Genomic DNA, 15,543 nt, shown 5'->3' on the forward strand with positions numbered 1-15,543 from the left:
AATTAAATAAGGAAATGCCTAGAAAGTGGCTTAGCCAAGTTACTAACATGTAATAAGAATTAAATGAATGTTAGGTATTATTATTAACTAAATAATTAAAACGAAATCCATCCTTTGACTTCTAACATTTACATTTGTCAAGAGTTAAATTTTCAGAATTATTTGGTGTTTGTTCTTGGTGGGGAATTTTTTTTTGGGCCTCCTTTTGAGGATTACGTTGTGTCGTGTTACTCTTTTATCTGAATTATACTGATCCTTTCCTCAATTTTTCTCCTCTCTGTGTGAAAAGAAATAACCAGTAATTCAGGTGCCCAGTAATTCAGGGCTGGGTGACTCACACACATGTTGAGTCAGCAGGGACTCCAATTTAGAACCACATCAGCAGACATAATCCTCTGTAAATATTTCAAAAATTGATGGACGTGGCTGTTTTCACTATTCCCAATTACCGTATGTGTCTGTCACTCAAATCTGTTTCCATTCACAAATAAGTTTCATGATGTTCTTCTTGAAAAAAAGGAACCACGAATCTAAATTTCAAAATACATCAGTTTTAGTTGTTCTCACTCTCATCAAGGTTCAGCAAGGGAAGGGGAGGTTTATAATTTGGTGACGGAAGTAAATTCTACATGACCCTATAGGTCAGCAATGCCTTAAAGCACGTTAAAAACTAAAGGTCAAATCTCCAAAAGTCAAAAGCTATTTTCCAAGGGCAGAAATCTTATTTTATTTCTTTTAAGACCACAAACATGCTGATTTCCCTAAAGGTCTCGGAGATTTGCTTGGATTGTTAGTAGAACTGGAAATAAAGTTAACTTTAGCACTCTACTAATTACAGACCACCCTGGTGCTTGAGGCAGGGCAGCCTCCTTCCAGTACCACAAATATGCCGTGCTCATTTCCATCTTCTTGCTGTGACTCACACTTTCTCCTTCCTCTATAACAACCTACTGCTCTCTTAGTTCAAATCCTGGCTCTGCTGCTCATTAGCTCGGAAACCTTGGGAAATTTACTTAACTTTCCCTAAACCTCAATTTCTTCATCTATAAATTGGGGATAAAAACTGTATCCATCTCAAGGAGTTGTTATAATAAATTAGACAATGATTTAATTTTAGCCCAATTTCTGGCATTACAGGGCACATACTTCATGACAAATAGATGTTGCCGTTGTTATGGCCTATCTTACCCATCATTAAAGGCCCAGTTCACCCTATATCTCTCCCAGATAGTTTCTCCATTCACTGTTCTCTCTCTTGTGTGGGTTTCATTCTTCACATGTTTATACTATGGTAAGCACTCTTAATACTATGGTTCATGATAATATATAATATATATAACACATGATTACATATATTACATAACACATATACATATATATGCATGTACCACATGCGTTACATAGATTATAACATAAATATTAAAAATTATAAAATACATAATATGCAATAAATATATAAATAATAAAATATAATGATATATAATATAAAATAAAATAATATGAAGAAACAAATATAAATTAGAATATTTAGCACTCTTCATACTATAGTACATGTCAATACTCAGTACTCCTTCCAGGCACAGAGGAGGATTACACATTCCCACCCCCTTGCTGTCCTGGATAGCGGGAACCCACATGAGTAGTTCTGGCCAATGAGTTGTGAATGGAAGCAACATATCACTTTCAGGCTAGGGCATTTAACTGCTGGTGAGAGACCCTCTAGAGCTCTTTGTTTCAGCCCAAGTCATTGGTCCTGGAAGCATCTGTTGAAATAAGGCCCCACTGAGTGACTACAATGAGTAGAATCCCCTGACATCTATGCTGTGTCTGTAGTTTAATGAGAAATCTTGTTTTAAGTTTCTGAGTCTGGGAAGGGAGGTTATTTGCTACTGCAGCTATTCTGATATACATATAGATATAGATACAGATATAGATATATAGATATATGACGGTTTTATCATCTTGACTAGAATGTAAACTCTTTAAGGAGAGGGAGCAAAGTCTTACCCTTCTCTGCACCAGTCACAGAACTCAGTAAGTAGCTTCTACTTAACTTGGGCCAACCTAATAGTTTCAATATTACAGCTGAGATCCAAATGGAGAACGCTCCCTGACATCAATTTCTAGTCATTAAAGTGGAAATGTGTTAAACTAGTCATCCAAAACCAAAAAAGAAACATACTTGAGTAGGACCCTCAAGCCCATAATCAGTTTTCTTTCACGGTAGACCCTAAGAGCAGCAGGTGAAAAAAATCTCAGAAACCAGGTTTAGCAGCTGTAAATAAGGCTGATGTAGGTCATGTGACTCAGAGAAGCATAGACTTAAGATCTTATTATCAGAAAAGAAGATTTAGGAGTGGTTTTAAGGATAAGATTGTTAAGACAGAATTTTGTGAGATCAGTTAGTCATGAGGACATCTGCCCATGAAAATAACTATTTGCTTGTTCTTCCGATGATATTTCTGATGCCATTCAGATTCCTACAAAATAATTTCGTTTGGCCCAAAGAGATCACGGCTCTCCTGGAAAAAAAAATGGCATGACTATATATAGAGAAAGTAGAGCATTTTACATAATGCAGAGAAAAATCCACTTTGTTCTGCTGAATTATGTGCTAATGGTTAGCCTGGAAATGGCCAAACTTATCAAAAGCCAATCTTGAATGGGGATGAGAAGTCATATACCAAGACTTAGTGGGTGGGCTTCCCTGGTGGCGCAGTGGTTGAGAGTTCGCCTGCCGATGCAGGGGACACGGGTTCGTGCCCCGGTCCGGGAAGATCCCACATGCCGTGGAGTGGCTGGGCCCGTGAGCCATGGCCGCTGAGCCTGCGCGTCCGGAGCCTGTGCTCCGCAACGGGAGAGGCCGCAACAGTGAGAGGCCCACGTACCGCAAAAAAAAAAACTTAATGGATGGATATCAGATATTTGCAAACAAGGTAAGAGAGGGCAGACAGCCAGATGACTGAGGAGCATCCAAGTTTCGAATGAAAAAGCATATAAATAAGGTTCTCCTCTAAAGGTTCCCACATTTTGCTGATAATCTGAATCAACAAGCACATTTTTAAGAATACAGATTACCAGGCAGCATCTCAGACTTACTTATTCAGAATCATCCGGGATAAGGTGGAGGCTGAGAATAAGCATTATTAACAACACTGCCAAGTTGAACTTGATGATTAGTTGGATCTAAGGACCTCAGTTTTCCTAGAAAAGAATCATTCCTTCTGCAGCTGGGGACGTTCTGGGTCTCAAAGTGAAAATCAAAGTGCTGCCCATCCTACAGAGAAAGGCACCTGGAAACCTGGAAGAATGAAGGGAAACTTTGGTAGGAACCATTCCAACTTTTTCTCCTGCCATTTGAGATTCAAGAACTAAAAGGAAGTTGGGGATCCAAGGAAATCTGGGTGGTTCCCAGCATAGGTTTTAATTACATAATTCTATTTCCAGGTGTTTTCCTGAGAGACAGAGCCTCTGTGTGGTTACTGACCAACCTGAGAATCTTTCAGCCTTCTGTGTTGTCATTTTACCTGCATCAAGAGGAACTCAAGGAAATGTAAATAATGTATATCTTTTCTTAAAAATCAGTGTAAATATTTCATAGACTGTACAGTAAATAATAAATACATTTAAAAAACAATATAAATATTTGATTATTTATAGAGCAGCTGTTAAGCCTGGAATTACATGTGAATGTTCCAAAAAATCCAGTAAATCCTAAATTACACACAAATGGTTTTAAAGTGACCCTGACACAGTCACGGGCACAGTTTTTTTAAATTCCTATGTTTGTTTCTTAGCCAGGGGAGTGTTAAATCAAAATGTCACAGTCTATCACAGCTTGCTTGTGAATCATCTGAAGTTTTGGTAACTCCCCAGTTCCTGTGCCTTCTGATGCTACTTGGCATGCATCTTGAAATAATAAAACGCCCTCTGCCTATGAGAGAAATGCAGGCATACCAAGCCATACAGCTGCTGCTTTTAATGCAAAGAGTTTCCAATCCTGTAATGGTTGCTCACACAGAAACACTGGATAATAAACACCCAAAGCCTCTTACAAACCAAGCAGGTAAAATTTTCTTACACCCGACAGTGTGTCAAATCTCTGAGTAGGAACCTTCAACCAGATAACTGTTGTTTTTTTTTTCCAGATTATCAGGGATGTGTTTCATATTCATAAAATAATCCATCCATCCTGCTAGCAGACTCCTGGTCTTTAATCTGTTCCTTTTCACATCTCTCTGCTCTTTTGGAATTATACGGAATCCCCATCCCCTTGACCCACACAAGTTCATCTGTGTTCTCCTCCACTTCTATTATTTCCTGTCATGTACGCCCTTTGAGACTCAGTCCCAGCACTGTTCCCCTGGGAAATCATTCTCACTGAAACCTGCACATGCTTGTACGGCAGCATCAGTCCCCAGGAATAAAAATACTTGTTTATATTATTTATTCACCACTAGATCCCAGAATCTAGAAGAGTGCCCGGTACTTAATCAACTTTAAAAATATTTGTTGAATTAATGAATGAATGCATGTGTGTCTCCCCTAGGGACCAGGGACACAATTTTTATTCACTGTGTTCTCAGGGCCTGGTAAGGTCCCTCACACAGAGTAGGTACTCAGTAAAGAGATGTTGGGTGGATAAATAGACTTTATTAGATAACGTGTCTGTACGTGGTGAGGACAAATGCGGCATGTGAAAAAGAGAGAGAGGAAATAGGGGCTGTAACAAACTACAGCTTCACTCTTCTCATTGAAACATATCCTCGGGGAAGATTAGTAAGTACATGCTTTGATGAAGGTTTATGAAGGGGATACAGAGTATATTTCCTTCTAAAATAAATCCCCATAAGATTAAAACGAAATGTTCCTGGTTACACTCATACAGTATTATAGGGCACATACCTCTAAGAAGCTCAAAGCAACACCAAAGTTAGCACATTAATTTTTGCATCAAACTACCCCTGTGTGGTTGAGGGAGGCCATTTATTCACCTCATTTTCCCCTTGGAGGGAGCAAAGGCAAATTAAAGGAAAGCATCTAATGATTTGCCCAGAGGCACACAAAGATGCAGCAGCAGTGGATCCAGTTTCCTCTCCACGGCTCTTGAGAACATATGGCTCAAAGGGTTTCGATGAGCAAGTCTGGCATTGAGAATCACCAACGCTCTACAATCCACCAAGCAATAAAAGCTCACGGAGTTTGAGCACCATCTATGACTTGACAGTGAAAGGTGTGCAAAAGAAAATAAGATATGGTCTCTGTCCTTGTGGAAGAATCTAGTTGAGGACATAAGACAAGACAAACACCCAGGAAACACTTAAACCCCAACACATCACATTAAATGGCAGGTGTAACTGAGTGGGAGAAATGATGTATCATTTCAGGTTCTTTGATTGTCCACAACAGTGACTGAAGCAGAAAAGATATATAATTGCAAGGACAGGGAGAGTCTGAGAATAGGAAAGAAGGTTGCAGAAGCAGGAAGCCCCAAAGTGCCTTAGTGAAAGGAGCTTCTTCGAAGCTTAGCCCAGCCACCATTGCTGGAATGAATGAACAATTGCCAACCATTTCTTTCTTTCTGTAATTCTGTTCAAGACTCAAAGTCCCAGTAGAGAGAGCCCAGTCGGCTGAGCGTAGTATAATACTGTCCCCTTGGGTGTACTGAAGTAATAATAGAAAGGATAAAAGTGGAAGAAGCCCCTAAGGACCTCTCAGCCTCTCATGTAGGAGGGCAGAGCCCTTTGATTTATCATTCTTCTGTGACCCTGCCCAATAAGCAGTCTCCCAAAATGGCACTGAGGTGCTGTCAGGAGGAAGGAAGAGCCATCAGAGGATGGCAAATGAGCTTTACCAACAATTCCTGTGAAAGGAATTCAACAGAGGGGGAAATCCCTGGACATGAATCAGCTTAGAATCATGGGAAAAAATGGGACTTGAGATTGGTCTAGAAGCACTTAATTAGACGGTGAGCATGTAAACTCAAGATGAAACCCAAAACTAATGCTAACTAAAGAGATGAGGCCAGGAAAGGGTAAATATTACAGTCAAAAAATTAAAGGGCTTCCCTGGTGGCGCAGTGGTTGAGGGTCCGCCTGCCGATGCAGCGGATGTGGGTTTGTGCCCCGGTCCGGGAGGATCCCACATGCCGCGGAGCGGCTGGGCCCGTGAGCCATGGCCGCTGAGCCTGCGCGTCCGGAGCCTGTGCTCCGCAACGGGAGAGGCCACAACAGTGAGAGGCCCGCGTACCACAAAAAAAAAAAAAAATTAAAGTCCACTGAAATTAAAAATAATAATAATAAAATATATATTTTTTAAAAAACACAAGCCTATTTAAAGGCAAGAGAACATACACCAGTGAAGAAATGTACCAAATTAGCAGAGAGGTTAAAAGGTGGTTTTAAGTTCTAGAAAAGATGTTAATAGTGGTTATGTTAAACTTGCTCTCTGGGCAGTGTTGAATGAGTCCATATATCTGTGCCATTTACATGATTGTTCAAACAGGACCTACTTTTCATGGGTAAAGAGTTTTCAGATAGGTTCAGGAAGGACTAGCCTAAGGAAATTATTCAGGTTCATGGTTTTTTGACAGTTTTAGGTAGTTGTAAAAAAGCACTACATTCAATTTTGCTATCTTTTAAGCAGGTAGTGAATTTTCCTTCTAGAGCACTTGGCTACAGTTGAAATCACATGTTATAGTAATAATGCTATAATTTATACTCGCATAATACTTTGCTTATTCTTTCACAAATGTTAAGTCAATTGAGCCTCTCAAAACTTCTATGCCATACCTACAACCTCTGTTTCTATTCTCATCTTACAGAAAGGAATTAAGCTCAGAGAGATAAATGACTTGTCCAAGGTAACAGTCAGCGTCATCCAGCTGACTTCATACATTTATTTTTCCAAGTCACATTTAATAAAGAGGCAACAAAATATTGCACCCACGTGTAAACATTAGTAACCCATGTTCTCCAAATATTTTTAAGGATAATGATGACATTGCTGTGATAAAAATAATAATAATAATAGTAACAGCTCTTTTAGTAGAAAAAAGAGCCATGGAGAGGATATTTCATCAGTTAACAAATATTTACTCAGTACTTTGCTTTGTGCAAATTCTCTTCCAAGACAAGCCAGGCCCCGAGGAGCTAGACAAAGCTATCAGAGTTGGGCTGGATGGAGAAACAGGGAAGAAGCAGGACTGGCCTGTGACAAGAGTTTTAAAAGAAAGGAATCCAAAGGACTCCAGGGCAAGGCTGGAGACTAGAAGTAAACAGGCTATGGAACCAAATTTTCAGCCTGAGAAAGCAGAAAAGACTGGAAGAAACCAGAGAGTAACAATATAGAAGCCAGAGGCCCTAAACAAAATGATGGGGGAGGAGAGCTGGAGGATAGGAGTTTCCCTGGGGCTTGCTCGAAAGCACCTACAGCCTCACCCCGGAGTGACAGAGAGTTGTTAAGTAAATGGGCTAAGCTAGCTCCCAGTTCTGCATGAAAGGAAGACAAAGAAAGCCTAAGAAGTAATCCCCCTCAAAGAGCTCCTGATTAAGTTGGAAGGGTAAAACATAAACATTTGAAGATACATTTAATAGCTTAGGACAGGAAACCAATACGAAACAAAATAAGTTAATATGAGAATAGGCATTCAGGGAAGGAAGGGACCACTCTAGGCTAGGGCAGCCTCTGAAAATTTCACCCAGGAACAACACAGACCTTGAGAATGTGCTTGTGGCCCATATGTCTTGCCAATTTGCTTTGAAATGTAATTCAGACTTAAGAGTTTACTTCTCAGTTTATCGCTTTTAGGGAGTGTAACCCTTGCACCCTTTATTTATTTTTTCTCTTCCTACACTGGATGATTTCTCTGAAAGCCAGCCAAAGTATCCAATAGGTATGCCTTTGTTTTATCTCATTTAAAAGACTTATGTTAGGTGGCTCTGCTCCGTGCTTGGCACTAGACAAAGTGCTGGACTTGACTGAATAAGGACAGAAATTAATAAGACACAGGTCCCTGTCCTCAAGAAACTCAATTATTCAGAAAATTCAGACACAAACTAAACTCTTAGAAATCACGGTGGAAAAGGGTACAAAAGGAATCAGTATAAAAGCTCAGATCAATGAATTCTAGCATTAGGGGAAAGGATTTTTAAATTCTTTTATTCAACAAATATTTTGAGTGCTGCCCAGTGCTGAGCGCTGTGAAGGAATCACCCCTTAATATGCCATAGTCCATTCTTAGGAATAGTTTGCATTTTAAGTTGGGGAAGAAGTCCATCTGAGTGAGAACCAAGAAAAAACATTTTGGTCATCCTGAGACTTGGCATCAAAAGGATAACACATGGCTGCAAAATGGATCTAATTTGGTATCACAGTGATGGAGGACTAAGGAGTTAGGCTACATTCCCATTATCCCTCTCAAACCACATATGGTTCTTTTCCAAACTCAAGGATTTGCCATAAGCAAAAGTAGCAATCCTAAATATCTGTCATTTAGACTAGAATCCCTGTATTATTCATCAAAAGGAACACTCATTATAGCAGGAAGAGTCTCTGCATCGGTGAGATGAGACCCAATTTGAAGAGGTGTCAGCCCTGCCTCGCACCCCCTGTATGTGTTCCGGGGCAGGCAAAAGGGAGCTCAGAGCCGATGTCCTCATGGTAGCTGATGTAAAGGTCTATGGCTCCCCTTTCTGTAGACTGCTCTACGTTCTTAGCCTGTGCCGGACTCACAGCGTTTCTGAAGAACAAAGAAACTACCACTCAAATCATCTCTGGCCACTGACTATTATGCACCTGTCTTAGTTCATTCTGCTCTAACAAAATGCCACTGTCTGCGTAGCTAATAAACAATAGACATTTATTCCTCACAGTTCTGGAGGCTGGGAAGTCCAAGATCAAGGTGCAAACATGATTTCGTTCTGGTGAAGTCTCTCTTCTTGGTACATAGCCGGGGCCTTCTAGCTGGGTCCTCACAAGGTGGAAGGGGTGAGAGAGCTCTGTGTGTCTCTTTTATAAGGGCACTAATCCCATTCATGAGGGCTCAACCCTCATGACCTAATCACCCCAAAGACCACACCTACTAATACCATTACCTCTGGGGATTAGGATTTCAATATGTGAATTTGTGAGAGAACACAAATATTCAGACCATAGCTCTACCCCATAAGGTTACTGGGAAGATACATGAGGTAATAAATTACAGGGTTTAGAACTGCCTGCTACATAGGAAGCATCATGTAAGTAATAGTGGTAGTGGTAATATCAGTAGTCTCCCCAAATATGTCATATAATTGCTTTTCACATTACTAGCAAGCCAGGAGAGAATGGGAAAATCAGTTAAATGACGACTTGAAACAAGGAGAAAGTGTGTAATTACCAATTTTTTAAAACTCAGAATGATGCTCATCTCCCTGGTTATAAAAACAATGTCGCCATGCCCTTCTAGTTTTATAGAATGGTATATGCTATGTGTGTACATATTTGTGCATGTGTGTGTGTGAGTGCCAACTATGGTATAGTGAGGCCTATACCAATATCCCTGATAAACACAGATGCAAAAATCCTTTCAAATTATTAGAAAACCAAATTCAGCAATACATTAAAATGATCAAACACCATGATCAAGTGGAATTTATTCCAGGTATCCAAGGATGGTTTAGCCTCAATAAATGTGATTTGCCACGTTAACAAAATGAAGGATAAAAATCATATGATCATCTCAGTAGCTACAGGAAAAGTATCTGACAAAAATCAGCATCCATTTATGATAAAAACTCTCAATAAAATGGGTATATGGAGGACATACCTCAACATAATGAAGGCTATATATGACAAGCCCAGAACTAACAACATACTCAATAGTGAAAAGCTAAAACCTTTTCCTCTAAGATCAAGAGAACAAGAGAAGGGTGTCCATTCTCACCACTTCTATTCAAGATAGTATTGGAAGTCCTGGCCAGAGAAATTAGGTAAGACAAAGAAATAAAAGGCATCCAAACTGGAAAGGAAAAAGTAAAATTGTCACTATTTGCATATGACATGATATTATATAGAGAGAACCCTAAAGACTACACACACACACAACTGTTAGAACTAATAAAGAAATTCAGTAAAGTTGCAAGATACAAAATCAATATACAAAAATCTGTTGTGTTTCTATACACTAATAATGAACTATCAGAAACAGAAATTAAGAAAACAATCTCATCTACAATTGAATCAAAAAGAATAAAATACCTAGAAATAAATTTAACCAAAGAGGTGAAAGACCTGTACACTGAAAACTATAAGATACTGATGAAAGAAATTGAAGAAGACACAAATAAATGGAAAAATATTTCCTGTTCATGGACTGGAAGAACTAATGTTGTTGAAATGTCCATACTACCCAAAGCAATCTACAGATTCAATGCAACCCTATCAAAATTCCAATGGCAATTTTCACAGAAATAGAACAAACAAGCCTAAAATTTGTATGAAACCACAAAAGACCCCAAATAGCCAAAGCAATCCTGAGAAAGAAAAACAGAGCTGGAAACATCTCACTCCCTGATTTCAAACTATCAGCTATAGTAATCAAAACAGTATGGTACTGGCACAAAAACAGGCACATAGATCAATGGAACAGGATAGAAAGCCCAGAGACAAACCCATAAATATATGATCAATTAATATACAACAAAGGAGCCAAGCATGTACAATGGGGAAAGGACAGTCTCTTCAGTAAATGCTGTTGGGAAACCTGGATAGCCACATGCAAAAAAATGAAACTAGATCATTATCTTACACCATACACAAAAAGTAACTCAAAGTGGATTAAACACTTAATGTAATATATACAATGGAATATTACTCAGCCATAAAAAGAAACCAAATTGAGTTATTTGTATTGAGATGGATGGACCTAGAGTCTGTCCTGCAGAGTGAAGTAAGTCAGAAAGAGAAAAACAAATACCATATGCTAACACATATATATATAATCTAAAAAAAAAAAAAAAAAAGTTTCTGAAGAACGTAGGGACAGGACAGGAATAAAGATGCAGATGTAGAGAATGGACTTGAGGACAAGGAGAGTGGGAAGGGTAAGCTGGGACAAAGTGAGAGAGTGGCATGGACATATATACGCTACCAAATGTAAAATAGATAGCTAGTGGGACACAGCCGCATAGCACAGGGAGATCAGCTAGGTGCTTTGTGACCACCTGGAGGGGTGGGATAGGGAGGGTGGGAGGGAGATGTGAGAGGGAGGAGATATGGGGATATATGTATACGTATAGCTGATTCACTTTGTTATACAACAGAAACTAACACACCATTTTAAAGCTATTATACTCCAATAAAGATGCTAAAAAAAAAAAAAGACTTAATGTAAGAGCCGAAATCACAAAACTCCTAGGAAAAAACATAGGCACTAAGATCCTTGACATCAGTCTCAGATATGATTTTTTGGATTTGACACCAAAAGCAAAGGCAACAAAAGCTAAAACAAAAACAAAGAACAAAAAGCAAATGAGACTATATCAAACTAAAAACTTCTGCACAGCAAAGGAAATCATCAGCAAAATGAAAAGGCAATCAACTGAATGGGACAACATATTTGCAAATCACATACCTAATGAGGGATTAATATTCAAAATATATATAAATAATTCATACAACTCAATTGTAAAAAAAAAAAATTAAATTTTAAAATGAGCAGAAGATCTGAATAGACATTTTTCCAAAGATGACATACAGATGGCCAAACAGACACATAAAAAGATGCTCAACACCACTCATCATCAGGGAAATGCAAATCAAACCCACATGAGATATCACCTCACACCTGTCAGAGTGGCCATCATCAAAAAGAAATCTTGGCGAGGATGTGAAGAAAAGGGAACCTTTGTGCACTGTTGGTGGGAATGTAAACCAGTGTAGGCACAATGGATAAAAAGCACGGAGTTTCCTCAAAAAGTTAAAAAGAGAGCTATCATGTGATCCAGCAATCCACTTCTGGGAGTTTATCAGAAGAAAATGAACACACTAATTTGAAAAGATATATTCACCATGTTTGTTGCGGAGTTATTTACAACAGCCTAGATATGGAAACAACCTAAGTGCTCATCAATGGATAAATGGATAAAGAAAATGTGGTATGTAAATACAATGAGGTATTATTCAGCCACAAAAAAAAAGAATGGAATCTTTCCATTTGCAATAACATGGATGAACCATGAGGGCATTACGCTAAGTGAGATAAGTCAGACCAAGACATACCATGTGATCTCACTTATATGTGGGATTTAAAACAAAAACAAAAACCAACCTCACAGATACAGAGAGCAGACTGGTGGTTGCCAGAGGCACGGGGATAAGGGGGGGGGGCAAAATGGGTTCAGAGGGTCGAAAGGTACAAACTTCTAGTTATGAAATAAATAAGCTATGGGGAGGTACTGTACAGCATGGTGACCATAGTTAACAATACTGTATTGCATATTTGAAAGTTGCTAAAAGAGTAGATCTTAAAAGTTCAAAAAAATTGTAACTATGTAAGGTGACAGATGTTAACTGGCCTTACTGTGGTGATCATTTTGCGATGTATACAAATATTGCATCATTATGTTATACACATGAAACAAATATAACCTTATATGTCAATTACACATCAGTTTAATAAATAAGTAACAAACAAACTGGGCTTATAGACAAATATAAAAGCAGCCTTCAAGTGTCTTTTTAAATACTGTAGGCAGTTTTCAGTTTCCTCCAAAATGTGCACCATGCAATTCATCTCTTCATTCCCCCCCTCATTCTAATCTTTACCCAGGTCTTCTATGTTCCCCTCTTATTCTAAAATTCTAAAGTAGGGATGATATTTTGAGCATGCCTTCTGATATATTTGCCTTTTCAATAATGTGATTCCCCCCTCCTTACAACTATTTCACTGTTATCGCCTAAAGAAAGAGGAAGGTGTAAACCCCCAGCAAAAGTGGAGGCTATGATATAGGGGCAGCTCTTGTCAGATGAGAAGGGAAAATATAAAGCTCTTTCAATGCTGAGGAGAAGAACCCTGACAGGAGAGGGAGGAAGGGAGAAGCAAGAGGTCAGACTCAGGGTTTCCCTGGTGGCGCAGTGGTTGAGGGTCCGCCTGCCGATGCAGGGGACATGGGTTTGTGCCCCAGTCCGGGAAGATCCCACATGCCGCAGAGCAGCTGGGCCCATGAGCCATGGCCGCTGGGCCTGCACGTCCAGAGCCTGTGCTCCGCAACGGGAGAGGCCACAACAGTGAGAGACCTGCGTACCACAAAAAAAAAAAAAAAAGAGGTCCGACTCAGGTAAAGGGTTTTGCTCCTCCCCACACCTTGGGTGGCTAGAAGTGGTGGAAGCTCCCAGACCGAATCTCGTGATCCTCACGGGGGAAGGGGCCTGCTCCCTGTTTTTCAAACACTCTATAAAAAGACTAGCTTCTTGGAGAAGATAAGATATGTGCATGAAGCCATACGGGCGAGGTGGGTATCCACGCAGTTGTCTATGGCTGGGTGTGGCATCTGGGAGCCCAGAGATCTCAGCAAGTCCCGGTGGGGAGGCCTGCGAGGGGACTGTTGGGCCAGCAGGAGATTACTGAGAGCATCCATGAGCCATGGCATGGGCTGTTGTCTTCATCAACAGGAGCCAATGTGATACCTCAAAACCAGGTTAAGTCAAGTCACACCCTGGAGGCCCTAGAACAGGATGCCAGTGATCAGAGGAAATAAAGGACCTCTCAGAGGAGTCACACAAGGACCCAGAAGCACCCCCTGCCACTGGGAAGAAGGAGGGGAACAGGAGGTATCTTACACGGAAGAAAAATGCCTCTGACTGGGGGGTTGAACATTCAGATAGCTATCTGAAAGAAACAATTAGAAACGCCATAAATTGAGTCATCTTTAATTGATGAGATTAAGATTCCCCATTCCGCCATCAATGAAATGGGAGAATGAGACTAACTATGGAAAATAAAGTTACATTTTTTAACAAATCTAGTTGAAACACTACATGTAGATAGCCCAGAGTTACAGTGACAGTGTATCTAGATTTTCTGAGGCAGCAAGTATTAATTACAAATAGCCTTCCATTGTCCACGTAATCTTGATTGCCTTTGGAAAATGAAGAGTATTATCCAGAGAACATCACCACTTCAGAAATGGTTAATTTTTTAAAGAAAATAATCATCATGTTCTTCTCAACTAGAAGGAAATATTGCTAAATATGTAGAAAATATAATGTAGGCTTCTCACAGTAAGTGAAACTTCTTTTCCAAAAAAATGTTACTCCTACTTGCTTTGGAGAAAGACAGTTTTTCTTTTGGCCTCCTTTCAAATAAAAAGAAAATCTGCTTTACTACATATACAATATTCCCAACTTATGAAGGGAAGGCAAGCGCCCAATATGAATATCACAGCCAAAGAAAACTAGAAAGGGAGAAAATTACTATTAGGATCAAAAATTAAAATGTCTGTAAAAGCAAGGAGAACAGAATAGGTCGTAAAATTACTATTTGGGGCACAAAGAAGTATATTAGAGGGCCCCTTCCCTTTTCTAGGCAAATACTACACCATCTCTGCTTCACACTCCTCAAACTTTTCCCAAATTTCAGAGAAGTCTGGCTTCTTTCCAGCCTGGGAATAGTCTACTAATTTTACTATAGTACTCAACTCTGGACATAGAGAAAAAAATAAATAACCTATTTACCTTAGGTCAGCATGAAAACTCAAAATTAATATTGTAAAAAAATAGCAAACACATGACAAAAGATAATTTCCCCTTATAATGGAAAATATACAAAATAAAGTAAAACAGAGGTGTTATTTTACAGTTCCGAAACCAAGGGGTAAATATCTTTGATGATAATATGCAATTCTAATGAGCTTTCAGTGATGCTAGTATACTCTCTGCTGCTGGCCTACAGCCTTTCGGTAAGCAATATGGTGATACATAACCAGAGCCACAGAGATGTCCCCGGTCTCTGAACAGCAACACTACCATCCGAGTTCCGAGAATTAACCTAAAAAAGGAATTCAGGAAAAGCAAATAGCTATGTGCACAAAGATATTTACTGAAGTCTTGTCTATTCCATCAAACCAAACAACAAAAAACTCAAAAACTGGAAACAACTAAATGTCCAAAATAGGTTTATGATCCATTAACACAGTATAATATTCTGCTTCTTTGAAATTACATACAATGCAAACCATCGGAAAACACGGGGCTATGTTCACTGTGTAATGTTAAATGGAAAAATAAGATATCAATTTTTAGTACCCACCCTCTGTCACAAATTTGTTGAAAATGTTTGCTTGCAATATGAAAATAATAAAACTAGTTTTATTCTGATAGTGGGGTTCCATTTTTTCTTCCTTAAAACTCCTTGATTTTATTTTTGTGATTGTAATAAACTAACAAGCTATTCTGTCTCTTCAAATGTGTATGTTTTAAGAAAGTCTTTTCAAGAGTCAGTGTGGCTCTGATATAAATCCAGATGGTAAAATTACAATGTATTTAAAGAATTCTCTTCCATGC

This window comes from Lagenorhynchus albirostris, chromosome 6 (genome assembly GCF_949774975.1).
Source record: "Lagenorhynchus albirostris chromosome 6, mLagAlb1.1, whole genome shotgun sequence".
Lineage (NCBI taxonomy): Eukaryota > Metazoa > Chordata > Mammalia > Artiodactyla > Delphinidae > Lagenorhynchus > Lagenorhynchus albirostris.